This window comes from Ursus arctos, unplaced genomic scaffold (assembly GCF_023065955.2).
Source record: "Ursus arctos isolate Adak ecotype North America unplaced genomic scaffold, UrsArc2.0 scaffold_30, whole genome shotgun sequence".
NCBI classification, from domain to species: Eukaryota; Metazoa; Chordata; class Mammalia; order Carnivora; family Ursidae; genus Ursus; species Ursus arctos.
Genome location: NW_026622986.1, coordinates 30,204,826 through 30,219,666, shown reverse-complemented (window position 1 = coordinate 30,219,666; position 14,841 = coordinate 30,204,826). Strand labels below are relative to the sequence as shown.

Here is a 14,841-nt window from a genome sequence, read left to right as displayed (position 1 = left end):
ACAAATCCTTGCCAGCCTGGACCCCCACACCACGGCGAGTCAGGGGTGGAGAAGTTGGCGACTTCGGGCATTAATTCTTTTTGTCTTCGTAAACCTACCTGGTCCACAGCTCGCTGTCTCATTAAAATGGATTTACTATGTGTTCACTGTGCAGGCACCAAGGCCTTCGAAGGGAACCTCAGAAACTAAGAGCCAACTGGTACTAATCTAAAGGGGACTCCCATACAGACCAGTTTATGACAAGAAGACCATGAAAATCATGTGCTCAGATCACATTAGCCTACGGCCCGCATGATATGAGCACGCATGTCAATGTACATGCCTGAGCAAACTTCACTTGCATACTGAGTGGAATGGGGAGATCAGAATACTTACCCTTCTAGAATGTTCTAAAGGGAGTGAGACTCTACAAGACTAAGTTATCGATCAAAAAAAACATATAAGTGTATATATCTAACTTCAAATTTAAGAAAAAGTAATCACCACTGTCCTTCCTTTGTTTTTTTTTTTTTTAAAGATTTTATTTATTTATTCGACAGAGATAGAGACAGCAAGCGAGAGAGGGAACACAGCAGGGGGAGCGGGAGAGGAAGAAGCAGGCTCACAGCGGAGGAGCCTGATGTGGGGCTTGATCCCATAACGCCGGGATCACGCCCTGAGCCGAAGGCAGATGCTTAACCGCTGTGCCACCCAGGCGCCCCTGTCCTTCCTTTGTTTTATCCAAAACCATCATGAAACGATTGCTTAAAAGACCCAAGACATAAACTACTCTGACACAAATTAAAATAAAAGCAATATTGCTAATAATAAAGTATCCTCGGGAAAGTTATATTAGCCTTTCTTGGGGAAAAGGAGGAGAGACACATGTCAGTAGGGGGGAAAAAAAACCCAAACATGGTGCCAGGAACCTTCCTATACAAAAAAACCATCTAAGAAGAATGAGCTTATAATTCTGACTTAGGAACATACCATTAAGGCCATCGGGGGTTTCAGGTGAAGGGGCAGAAAATGTGACTCTAACTCCACAAGTCCTCCAAGATCCTGGCAGGGTTGTCATAGTCTCTTAAAGAGACTTCAGTAAGATTGAAGGAGAAAATGCTCACTCTTAATATTATTTTCTCACCCACTAACCCTAATATCATCCACCAATTCACAATTATTCATACGCTTCTGATAAAGAGCCATGGCGGGTTTTAATGTGACAGAATCAGTCAAGGGCTCTTGGTGTAACCCGTGCTCTGTGCACATGCACGGATCTGCCCCCATATGAGAAGAGGGGAAACATTCTGTCATCTTACCCACCTCGGGCTCGAGTCTCAGGCATTTTTGCCTTTATGGGTCGGGAACATGAGATCAGCGTGTGGATGTGACATTTTGAAAGAAAAGAGGGCACAAAGCAAGTTTTTCTTTGGCTGTTCCATCTGTAAACCATAGTTAATTTTTTATGAGCTCTGGCACATGGGTAAGATGATAGAAGAAGGTTGGGAAGGTCTCTCAGGCAATCAGCAGCAAAAGGGGACCCACAGGGAAAGAGAAGGAAGACAGGAGAGGGCTGGACAGGGAGGCAGAGCCAGGAGGTCTCCAGAAACAAAATTGCCCAGCGAGAGCCAGAGAGTGGAGAATCCCACACTTCCCTGTCCTTGAAGACTGGACCAATTTACAAAAGCTGATTTACCGATTCCAGAGCTTGCGGGTTCAAAAGACCTTTCTAAAAGTCACTGAGTCCCTTCAGAACCACTCTAAATAGACTGAAATGAGAAAATCAAAGCTTAATGTGAAGTAATTACTCCAAAAATCTTCTCGACATCCTTTATTCTGTGGCCAAGTCTACAACCCCCAAATGATGGGCATCAACAAGGACCCTGTCATCAACCCCAAAGACATGGAGGTCTGAGCCTGCCCTCTCTGCAAGTCCATCAGACATACCAGCCAAATGTGGTGCTCAATCTTTGCCTAAAGGGCACTCATAGTCTCTCGGTTCTTACAAGGAATCACACGTAACAACTGAGATGTAATCCGATCGGGGTGAAGGCTTCATCGACACACCATTCTACTTCTAGTACCGAGAAATGGCATTATTAAAACCACTGCCGCTACTGAAATCAGAATGAATCACCACTACCCCGCTGAGCACCAAATTCTTACCATGTTCAAGGCAAGAAAAAAGGCATCAAACACCTGAACTCTGTCGTCTTCACATCTCAAATTCCCTCATTCTTACTTCAACGCGAAGGCCCAAAACGGCCTGATTTTGAGCCTCACATTTGACTGTACACATCACAGAACACACACCCTGTAATCTTCGCTTTTCTCTCTTTGTGCAAAGTAATCGAATCAAAATATTGTTATCGACAGTCTGTATATAATCTGGTTTTGGAGGGGGTTGGGTTTTTTTGTTTTTGTTTTTTTTTTTGGTCTTTCGAGACACGTGCAGGATCTTCCTGTCTTTGGTATATTCTTGAAATGGTACAATGCTATGTCTGGGGGGAGACGGGGAGAGGAGCTTCTTTTATCTCATGTATTCATCTTAAATAGTTAAAAACACTTAGCTTGGGAGTGAGGGTATTTTGTAGGATGTAACAAGACACCACCGATTTTTAAAACAAGCCCTTCAGAACTGTTTGTGTCTTGAAAATATTAAACCGATAGGAACAGATTCTACCCTTGATCTTAGCCAAAAGGCCGAGGCTCGATGTCTCTTGAAAATACTGTACCCATATTAATTGATAACTCAAGCTTAAAAAAACAGAATCTGAAAATGAAAAAACTCAATCTAGGCCCAACAGGATATACTTAAGCACACAGAAATGCAGAAGCAGTAAATGATTTTCTGTTCTGCCCCAAACTGGGCTACACCTTAAAAGCACAGTGACGAGTGTTGCTGATATCCCCCAACTATGAGAAAGGCAATCGTATCATGGGCCATTTATCTCTTTAAAAGGGGAAAAGTACATATATTAAATCAAAAGCGAATGCTACAAGCTAGAAATTTAAGGTACTTTATCACCTACAGAAAATGCATTTTAACTCCCAAACGAAAAAAAAAAATAGCTTGGTTTGGTTTTACATTTCAAGCACTTTTACATTTTCCTCGAGATGTTTGGAGAGATGAAACGGTTACCCTAAAAAAAATGTTTGTTAGCGAAATGAGTTGTAGCAAACACTGCTAACTGTCCCTGGGGACCATTTCTCCCCTTATTTCTCTTAGTAAAAGCAGCTTCCACACGCTGCAAGTTTCAGCTACCAAGTTGGGCCCCACAACCACAGACTGTGCATTTCTCAGCCTCGTTTGCAACGAGGGATGGCCAGGTGCTGAATTCTGGCCCGTGGAAGGTGAGCAGCTGGCCCTGAACTCTCTCTTTCCCTCTTCTTGCTGGGAATGGGAAGGAGAATCAAGCTTCCACCATCCAATGGTACAGAGCCAACTGGAGAGAACCCAGTGCCTCAAGGAGCCAAGGGAACAGAGGTCCCCCATCCTAAGCCACTCACCCCTGGCCTGTTGCCAGAAAGGGTAATAAACTTCTGAATGACTGTGAGCCACACTATTTGGGGGGTCTTTTTGTAACAGAAGTTTACGTTGTACCCTAATACATAAACCATGTGATCAGGGACTTCAGATGAGCTATAAGGTAAAAATCCCTAGAGAAGAAAATTTTTGAAAAAGAAAAATGGAAAGAGGGTCTAGGAAAAAAGAAGAAAGGGTACATGAAAATGAGAAAAAAAAAGGTCAATAATAACCAAATCCCTGTGCTTCTAAAAACCGCCTCAAAACCTTTATAATAAAGTTGACCCTTGAACAACGTGGGGGCCAAGGGGACGATGGCAGTTGATGGCGCTGACCCTCTGTGCAGTCAAAATCCACATATAACTTCTGACTCCCCCAGACTTAACTACTAACAGCCTACCGTTGACCAGAAGCCTTACCGACAACATAAACTGTCGTTTAACACATCCTTCGTGTATATATGTTACATGCATTATACACTGTGTTCCTAAAGTCATTAAGAAAACCATACGGAAGAGAAAATACATTAACAGTACTGAACGGTATTTACTGAAAAAAATCCGTGTCTAAGTGGACCCTCCCAGTACAAACCCATCAAGTTCAAGGGTCAACTGCACTTTAGCATGCTGTATTCACATGTAGGCAGAGTCAACCTATATTCCTCTAAATGTAAAATAAAACATGCTGTTGACAGAAGAAAGATGAGTTAAATTGGGAAGCTACGTAGGCATGCATTTCAAAAAAAATTTAAATTTAATCCAATATACTGTCCTTAAATATTTGTTAAAGAGCTCCTGCCAGCTATGTTAATAGAATGTTTAATTGACATTTATGTGATTTTTATGGCTATTTATGTGAACATCCTCCTCGCAGAAACGCTTTGCAGAAATCTACCCTGGCAGGGCACATAAATACATACCCTTCACTGAAAGAACCATTAACAGGACTTATAAATCTAAAACTCCATGTACATTAGGGATCTCAAATTAATTTTGATGGGCTAACAAATTACACAGTAGACGTACAGATGAAGAATGTAAGAAAATGTTGCTTTATTCATTTCAAAAAACAAATCTGTGATTAAGTATTACTCCAAATAACACTAAACAAGGCATATAAATCATCCCTTAATCTCTAAAGGGCCATAAAACATGTAACCAGAAAGTAGGTTTTAAATAAATTTTATTTTCTTTGGAGATTTTCAAAGAGTTTTATTTTGATTACGTTGGAGGGTGGTGGGAAGTTGGTGTGGGTTGGCCAATTATTTTGCTTTATGACAGTCTCAGAAGATATTCATCATATAATTTTCTAAGAAATAAGCTGATCAGATACTAATGACTTGACGTAACTGTCTAGTGTGAAAAAAATCATTAAAGATGATTTTCATGGCGATAACTCCTTTCTATAATCCACGATGGGCTTTTGGGGGCTATTAGTCACCATTGTGTAGAGATGTCAAACGGGCTTTTTTAAAAATGTGCATTGTTTAATCAACAATGCTTAACAGCTCTGTCAATTGGTAGGAGAGAACCAGAAAAATAATAACTACAAAAACCCTCAAAATCATATTTCTCTTCAATTCTGCAGCACTTCCCTCTGATTAAATCTCTTCAGAAATAGGTAATTTCCAGTAGCTGAACTTCTATGAATTCTTCCTACGTACCCTCAGAACATTTTACAAGCAAAAGAGTTGAGCCTTGTTTGGGGTACTCCTTCCATCCTCAAAGCTGTTGTATATAACTAGATTGGTGCTCATCTTTGACAGTTTTTAAGAAATGCTTGACATAAATTCTTTTCACAGGAAAGACAGCGTGAACACCCCATGGGCTGTTCTGGCCTGCACGCGAGCTCTTGGGTACATCGCGTTCGCATGCAGGGGGCGGGACGCTGAACCTGGTGATCGCGGCAGCGTCCAGACCTCGGGGTCTTTAAGTGGGTGACGTGAAAATCACCATGATGAAGACCAGACACCACGGAGGAGACAGTGAAGTAGGGAAGAAGGCCCCGGACAGCCATGCAAAGACACGGAGGAAACATAAGTGCCGGTCATTGAATGAAGAAGCCAACTGAAAAGGCCACCCTACGGCTCCAACTACCTGACGTTCAGGAAAAGGTAAGACCGTGGTGACAGTGAATAGAACAGTGGTTGCCAGGGGCTGGGGGGGGCCTGGGGAGGAATGAGCAGGTGCAGCAAGGAGGCTTTTCGGGGCAGTAAAACCAGTTCACGTGGTACTACACATGAGAGCAACCTTTGTCATTAGCAAGCTGTCCAAGCCCACAGAACGTACACCACCAGGAATGAACCTTAGCGCCAACTCTGGACTTTGGGTGATGATGTAAGTTCATCCGTTTTCACAAATAGTGGGGAGATGCTCATGATGGGGGAGGCTGTCCCTGTGCTGGGGCAGGGAGTGTGTAGGAACTCTCTGTACTTTCCCCACAATTTTGCTGTAAACCTAAAACCTGCTCTATTTTTTTTAAAGCACCAGACCCTCAAGTTCCCCAGTGCAGGGCGCTCATGAGCCGCTCCCCACCTCTCTGATCCTCAGTGTTCCCCCTGACTCTGACATCTCAAGAATCCAGAATATGTAGGACCCTCCCTATCCATTTTAAATCCCCTCCTTGAAACTGGAACAGCAAAGAGAATCGTAGGCCACTTCCCTAACCTCAGAGAGATGGATGTGAAAATAACCTACACAGAATGACACTCTGTCACTAAAAGCTGTAGCCACTCCGTTTCTGAATGTCTGATGAAGTGTCGGCACCATCCCCAGAGTCCAATCCCCACAGCCAGCCCCAAGTGCACTTCCAGGACCGCCGCCCAGGACCCAGACCAGACAGAACCAGCGGCAGGCTGGCACTGTGGGACACTGTCTGAATGCTTGCTGGTTTCAGGTCGGCCTCCCTTATGCCCCTTTGCTGTCCCTAGACGCTCAGGTGGAGCCGGTGGACTGTCACCCTGCTCACCACCAATCTAGGACTCGTGTGTTTCAAGGCTTAGCTGCTGTCAGAGCAGAAACCAGCCCGTTTCTAGGATGCCCCTCTGGGGAAACCCTTCTAAAAGAGGCAGGAAGGCTCAGAAGCCCTCTTATGGGTGCATCCTGGAAGGAAACAAGCCACTCAGCCCGGGGCCCCAAGAGCCGGGCCGTGACTCCTAGAACACACACACACACAGCCCCATCCAAGCTCCCTTCACTCAAGTCATCCACTCGCGGCCTCGAAGCGTCACCCATGGTTCCATCCCACAGCTCCCTTCTCCTGCCTCAGTGGGTCTACCCTGTCCGTGGGGTCAGACCAGCCCTGACCCTTCCTGGTTAAGTTTCCCAGTCCAGCTTCCAATCCCGTTGTAGGTTCTAGATTTGTTTTCCACAGGGCCCATGCTACTGATCGGGGTCTTGCTTCACTCTGCCTGGACACATGACCTGGACTTCCCATCTGGATTCTCTGGAGCTGAACCGTCACGGAGCTCACCTCAACTCTGGACTCACCCAGCCACAGGGCAGGTCAGCCTGATTCTCCATCGGGACAGCTGCCCCTGCCCTGCACCCCCTGCCCCCAAGGTTCCGTCTGAGCACCGTCCTGGGTCGTCGCTGGCTCACTGCCGACTCTGTCGGCTACCGACACAGCTCACCTCCCCACGTCTCAAAACACAAAATTCATTAGAATCAATTATCTGTGTACCAGGTCGACGCCCCAAGGCTGTGTTGTCTTAGGGCTTTACCGTGTTCCAGGGAGACCGAATAAGGGCTGTTTCAACAGTAGATGTGGCTCTGGGAGAGGAATTCTAAGGTACTTATAATCATGACACACTCGATTCCTAAAGCACCTTCCTGTCAAAGAGGAGCAGTTCTTTATGATCTTTAGCTCCCACACCGCATCGCTCTGTTACCACCTGCTTAACAGATACAAAATAAATGTAAAACTTTTTTGAGGACTGAGAGTCATATAAATCAAATATTCGGCTTCCCATATAATAGCTGACACCTCACTGTGTAATAACCCCATACTCTCCAGACCTACTGACAGGGCTCTTTGCTCCTGCAGTTAATGGCATCAGATTGCTCTTCCACTGATGCCCGCTTTCCCCAGATTTTCTTTCTCCTCCCTTGCAGTCGGGCTGCCGGTCATCATCTATCCTCAGCACGAGTGTGTATGACTAACAGCTCTCCTCCCTGCTTTGAACCACTGCTTCCAAGACGCACTAGGCTTCAACGCCGAGGAGCGGGACTGGTGTGTACGAATGCAGTAGGATTTCAAAGGCTCTTCAATAAATAATATGCACACAATGCTACCAATTAGGTTGTGTTGGTGGTTGCTGTTGTTTTTTTCAATTAGTGCAGAAGCTTTGTTCTGAACAAACACTGACCTTTAACTGTGTGCAAGGCTTTTAAAAAAATCAGAGGGTGTTAGGATTCCAACTACAAGACAGTGTGGAACAAGAAAACCATGGAGACAGTCAGCAGATCAGTGGTGGGCTGGGGAGGGGTGGGGAGGAGGGATGGACAGGGGAGCTCAGGGGATTTTTAGGGCAATGAAACGACTCTGTGTGATACTATAAAGATGGAAACATGTCATTATACACCTGTCCGAGCCCAGAGACTGTACACCAAAGAATATAAACTATGAACTTAGTGACGCTGGGGAGTCCTTGTAGGTTCACCGATTGTGACAAATGGACCACCTGGTGAGGGTACTGATGGTGGGGGAGGCTGTGCACGTGTGGGGGCAGGACGCATATGAGAAATCCCTGTACTTTCAATTCTACTGTGAACTTAAAACTGCTCTAAAAAGCAAAATCTTTAAAATTATCAACCAATAAAATCTAAAAGTGAAAAAAATACCATCCTTAGCCAGAGGATGAAGGAAGAAAAAAGACACTATCTCTAGATTTCCTCCTATAGTCTTAGCACAGCTCTGAGTTCATACAAATCCCAATGAATACGTGAAACAATCCTAGAAGGCAGCTATCAGTACCCTCCACGGGAATACTGAAGGTCACAAAATCTAGAAATGAGGGACCCTGTCCAAGGGTCACACGTTTAATTAGGATCCAAAATACATATTTCTTCTGATTACAAAATGTTCACAAGGCCTCACGTTTATTATCAAATGGTGAGATCGTGTATCCATAAAGAATTTTCACACAAAGCAAAAATAACTTTGAAGAGAGGTATGACCAAAATTCCCCGGGATGGTGGGGGAAAAGCAATTCCTCATCAGCATGCTGGGCCCCGAGCAGCCGGGTGGGGGCTCCCAGCTCCGCGAGCTGTCTCTGCACCTAGAAGCTCCAAGAGCTTCCTCATGGGACACCTTCCTCTGTGCCGCCTAGGAAGGAGGACCCTTAGAGCCTCTTGCACTACCGGCCAGCCACCCTTTAAAAATGTTTAGCATAAGAAAGATAAATGTTGAAAATGCAAAACAAAACAAACCGAAAAAGTGCTGTCTCAGAGAAGTTCCCACCGAGACAAGAAGAAAGATCCTACCCAAGTTTCCAGAGATGAGAATTTCAAATTACCTTCCAAAGTGTCTTGGCAAGACGAGAGTGAGAGCTATAAGAATGAATGGCCAAAGCAGAAAATACAAAAAAATAAATACACACACTAGCAGCTGTCATGTAAAACATCCATTTCCAGGGGGCACCTGGGTGGCTCAGTCAGTTGAGCGTCCGCCTCTTCGTTTCAGCTCAGGTCATGATCTCATGGGTCGTGGATCGAGCCCCGCACCCCAGCTCCACACTCAACAGAGTCTGCTTGATGATTCTCTCCCTCTGCCCTTCCTCCCACTCACGCTTGCTCATGCTCTCCTCTCTCTCTATCTCAAATAAATAATATGTTTTTAAAAATCCATTTCCAATAGCAAGCCCATCATCTGAGCACATGCCATTGGCCAAAAGTTGTCTATATTACAAATGAGCTTCATGTAAAATACTTAATAATAACCATAACATATATTCCCACCAAAAAAGCCACTGGGCACATAGGAGAACCTCAATAAATCATCCTTGGTAGACTGATATAAAACTGTTTCCATTCCCACAGCAATAGTACTAAACAGCTGCCCGCAGCCTGAGTGGGCTCCTCCCCCTCAACCCAAGGTCCCCTCTCCACCAGCTCCAGTGTTCCCCTCAGCAGAGAACCCTGGAGGAAGACTTGCAGGGAATCCATGACTTGAACATAAATTCTGTAAAAGTCCAGCCATGAGAAATCCTTTCAAAGCCCTTTTTTTCAGGGCTAAACACCCAAATTACAATTCTCAGATGGGCATGGAAGGACATTCAGAATATGGACACCTTCCAGATTATAAAGGCCAAATATCTCCCCAGGAGAACAGGAGGGACTAATCCGCTTTTCAGAATGGGCTTTTATCTGATACAGACATCGAATGTTATTGCTCATATTCCCCCTCTAAATAATTCTGAAAAGCTACACTCCCTAGTCATGTATTTTCGACTGGGCATTCTAAAATCTTTCATTCATTTAAATGGTTGCAAAGGATGTCATTTCCTATGACTGCACATATGACATTTTGAATAAAACTGCCATACCGCTCCCAAACCTGCATCCGATAGAATGATCTGACCCCCTCCACCATGCATTTTTTTAAATATTAATTTTTTATTATGTTATGTTAGTCACCATACAGTACATCCTTAGTTTTTGGTATAGTGTTCCATGATTCATTGTTTGCGTATAACACCCAGTGCTCCATGCAATACATGCCCTCCTTATACCCATCAATGCACCTTAAACCATCTCTGTGCTGCTCCTTTTCCTCCTGAGGTCAGACCCATCCCACATCCCTCTGACTCCTACTTCACATACTATCTTTTCATTCGCAATACTCTTACTGCTCATCCTATCTGACTTCTCTGCAACAACAAAGAAATGTAATATATAATTTAAAACTTTTTTAAATTCCTCCAACCATAAACTAAAAAAAATGTCTTTAGGCTCAGAGTATTAAAATTCTTTTTGGTCCCTATCAAAACTTAAGTAACATCACAAAGTTTGACAATTAAGCATAACACGATGTCTCGAGTAAAGGCGGCCTCACTTAAAACACTGATATTTTGTGTGCGGTGACATTCTTCTCTAAAGTAAAAGGTAGACTGGTTGAGGCAGCAGGAAAAAGACACCCACTGGGGTTGTCCCAGGCAGATGGGTTTCCGGAGACAAACAGAATGTGAGGGTCTGGAAACTGAGTCCTGAAATGCAAGCCAGGCCAGGAGGTCCAGGTCACGGGGACCATGAGAGACCCGGTATGGAAGCCTTGATTCAGGACCCCCCTGACTGGACAGAGCCCAGCAAGAGCACAAATGAGGGCCCACCTGCCACACGTGGAAATATTCTGAAGTTATTAATCAAGTGAACAGGCTGTAAGGTAAAGTATGTCCCATCCTCCTATGCTGACAAATATATCTTCATCATACCAGAATCCGAAAGTATGTAAAAAGCTATGGTTTATATACAACTGCAAGTTGGCAAAATGCCGAAGATTAATAAATTTAATTATGATTGTGTGTCTGGCTGTTGATGGGCCAGCAATGTTTGGATGAGTAATAAACTAGAGACTTCCATAATTCATAAATCATTACATATTTACTCCATAAAAATTATTTTCCTTGTCCTTTTTTCAGAAAAAGCATTAACCATCTAGTTAAAAAAAAACCTCAAGAATTTTCACATAGTTAGTATTCTATTCACAGAAATCATCTAAGGGATTAAAAATATATATAATTATGTCCAGTCTATAGAATTTTAATATTTCCAATCAAAACAATGTAAATCAAAATGCAAAAAACAAAATTTCAAGTTATCTCATTATGTGTCTTCAAAAAAGCTACTTTCCCTGTAAATATTCCACATCATCTACTGAAATTAATAGGAAAATGACAAATTATGATTAGTGAATATTAAAATTGTATCTAAAATATTTACAATTCAATATTTATCTAGTTTTTTTGTAAATTTAACCTTTTTTAAATGTGTTTGCAAAAAGTAAAACTATCCACAGTTCTAGCATTCAATATCCTTCAGTTGTCAATGTTAAAAATCAATGTCATGCCTCACGTAGGCTGTCTACAGAAAAATACACATGTGTGAGATGAGCATGAATTTATGTCGTAAAATATTTTAATTTCATAAGCAAAATTAAATTTTGTGTAATATTGTCCAATATTCCTCGGCCAATGTATAAAAGTGTCACGAATTCTGCACCAATTACTAAGTGCCTCTGGAACCACACCATGGGACACCAAGAAAAGCAACAACAGAAAAAGGAGGACACTCAGCACTACTGAAGAGGGAAACTTCATTAGCAAAAAGTCTTCTGTCTGTGCTGCCCACAAGGTTTATCTTTAGTATTATGTAGCATTATTAACACAGGCACTACTTTTTCTTTAGGGCAATGCCACAACCACAAAATCCACGGCCTCAGACACAGGTTTTCTCTCTAAGGGCATAAAAGATATGCAGAATCATTCCCCTTGTGCCCAACCAGTGTTCGTCACAGAGAGAACGCTTAGAATTAGGAGTGTCTCTGTGCCCACACAGAGTGCAAGATTCCCCGGGTGGCTAAATGGTTCCGTGTTCTTTAATAAACGTAGTTGTTTTGTACAGGTGACTCGCGGAGTTTCTAGAATGCAGAGCCCAGGCCAGATGTCCCTCTCGTCCTGGTGTAAGTGTGCTATAAACATCAAAGACACCCTGCTATGCTACCTCGATGTACATGGCTGGCCCTTCTCAGAGCGGAGGACAGGCTATAACATTAAGATGCCAGCCCTGAAAGAAGCTAAAGCCATGATCAAGTCACATTACCCACTTTGTAACCATGCCGTATCCAGAAGGATATCTGCATTAGCCGCATGGCTTTTAAGAAAGCCCAGTGGGCAGGTACTCTCAGAAACATCTCAGCACACAGATGTGGAAGTGACACTCACCATGGCGGGGGGGGGGGGGGGCGGTCCTGTCAACCTCTTAGATAAATGCGGAGGGCATGGTTCTGGAACAGAGTGCATGACTCTGGAATGAAGGCATGGCCCCAGAACAGAGGTCACGGTCCTGGAACAGAGGCATGGCCTTGGAATGAAACCATGGCCATGGCACACAGGGTATGGTCGTGTACCAAAGGCATGGCCCTGGAACTGAGGTCATGGTCCTGGAACTGAGGCATGGTTGTAGAACAGAGACATGGCTCTGGAATGGAGGCATGACTCTGGAATGGAGGCATGCTTGGAATGGAGGCATAGTTCTAGAATAGAAACATGGCTCTAGAATGGAGGCATGGCCTTGGATGGAGGGCATAGTCCTAGAACAGAGGGATAGCTCTGGAATGGAGGCAATACTCTGGAATGGAGGCATGGCCCTGGAACAGAGACATGACCCTGGCAACCTGAGGCTTAACTGGGGTGGGGGGAACTTAACAAGAAGCAGTAGGAAGACAGAGTCTTACTCAGGAGCCCAGGGTGTGGAAACAGGTGGGAGAAGCTCACTACTGCAAATAGGCTAGAGGACAGTCAGAGGCATGATGGAGGGGGACAGATGGCACTAGGGATCCTGGCTCTGGGCGGGAAAACACAGGTGGGTCAGGCTGGGAACAGCCAGAGGTCTGAGGAGGGCATGCTGCCCTATGGGAGCCCCATCTGCTCCAAGGTGCCTGGAGGCTTCTTAGAGGCGCTGCACCAGGGTCACGGTGCGATTAAAGGGTCGCCGGGGCAGACACTGGGGTGGCACGGGAGACCGGCACTATCTGGGCCCCATCTGGAGTCGTCAAGGGCCAGGACCCTCAAAAGGAGAGAGGAGGACAGAGAAGACAGGCCCTGGCGGGGAGATAAAGGACCATCGTGGCCAACAAGAGGTCACGGGGACCCACAGAACTAACCCACGTCCCCTACGGAATCAGGAGCCTGAACTACAGTAGATGCTGGCGGATTAAGCAGCAGGAGAAAGTAAATTCATTTACGACAAACACCAAAAGGGAAAAATCTTACGGTGCCGCTTTGTGCTTACAGTTTTCATGGAGTGCAGAAACACCAAATAGCATCTGATACAATTTACATAACTTTACATAATCTCATGATTATCACTTGGCAAGGAAGCTCCAGACCCAATCTCTTCCATTTATTTGCCTCCAAAAATGACAAGATGGAAAACATTCTGGACAAGGAGCATTCAACCCTCTTCTTAAAAACCACGAGAAGCCAATTCTACAACTTTTCTTGGTAATATGTTTCCAATATTTCAAGTCTAAAGATTCAAAAGTCTTACTGACACAACTTAATCAATAAACAAATATTTACTGACCTCCTGCTATTTTCGAAGCATTGATTTCAGAAGCGAGTGGGGGCTGGGGGAGAGGAATCACCCTTACCTTACAATCTACTTCAAGCTGTCGGACCTGGGGACAGTTGATTTACTCTTGCCAAGCCACATGTTTCAAAAGTAAAATACTACTACCAGCCAGGTGACACGGGTCTTCTTAGGAGAGGGTTAGATTCAGTTAGTTGGTACACACCCGACACACAATAAAAATATTGTGTGGGTGAAACTGTTTTTAATTGAACAGCCATGATGCCAACAGGACAGAATTCATGACTGACTCATTCACGGGGCAAGACCCCGGTTAGGGGGACATGTGGTATATAGTGAGTTTCCTAAAACAAGTACAAATACCAAGCAGGGATTAGAGGAGAAGACACTAACGTGTTACTCAAAAACAAATAGTTGTTCACCACTACCTATCCAAGGTTTTTGATTTATAGGAGGACCACGTAGTCTGCCTTATTATTATTTTTTTTTTTTTTGGTCTTTGTTTTGTTTTCCCTTCCATAGGCTAAAAACAAAACCGAACAAAAAAACCACACACAGTTTCATAGGCATCTATTCACGGAGCCTATTTACTTCAGAGCCCTTTTATAAATCTCACTCACTGCTCTTCGAATTCTTATATTCAGAACATTTCTGAGCGGAAGGAAAACTCGGCAGTCACCGGGTCCAGCATGGTGTGTTCCAAGACGGGGCCTTGGAACCTGAGGTCACATGCTCAGAGAAAGGGGGCTGTCCTGGTCGATGCCTGACACTCAGGGTGCATGTCAGCCCAGACGCCTCCAGGACCCAAGCAAGCAAGAAGCACGCAGGGGAGAGAGGACCCAACGAGCAAGCCAATGGCCACCTGAGCAGGCAGGGGCTCCACGACACTTAGGATCGCCGATGAAAACAATGGGACTATGTAAGTCCCAGCAGGATAGCTAAAATGTCATTTAAATAATAAACTGAGTAATAAATACAACATGATCAAATTCAACCTCTCAGTATCCACAGCTAAACAACCGGAAGGTC

The 14,841-nt window shown here is 44.3% G+C and overlaps 1 protein-coding gene across 5 annotated transcripts in view; it reads right to left on the bottom strand.

Annotated features, from left to right (window-relative positions):
• The window catches only part of SFMBT2 (Scm like with four mbt domains 2), a 222,435-nt gene that overhangs the window by 167,231 nt on the left and 40,363 nt on the right, over nt 1–14,841 (bottom strand). The window lies entirely within an intron of this gene.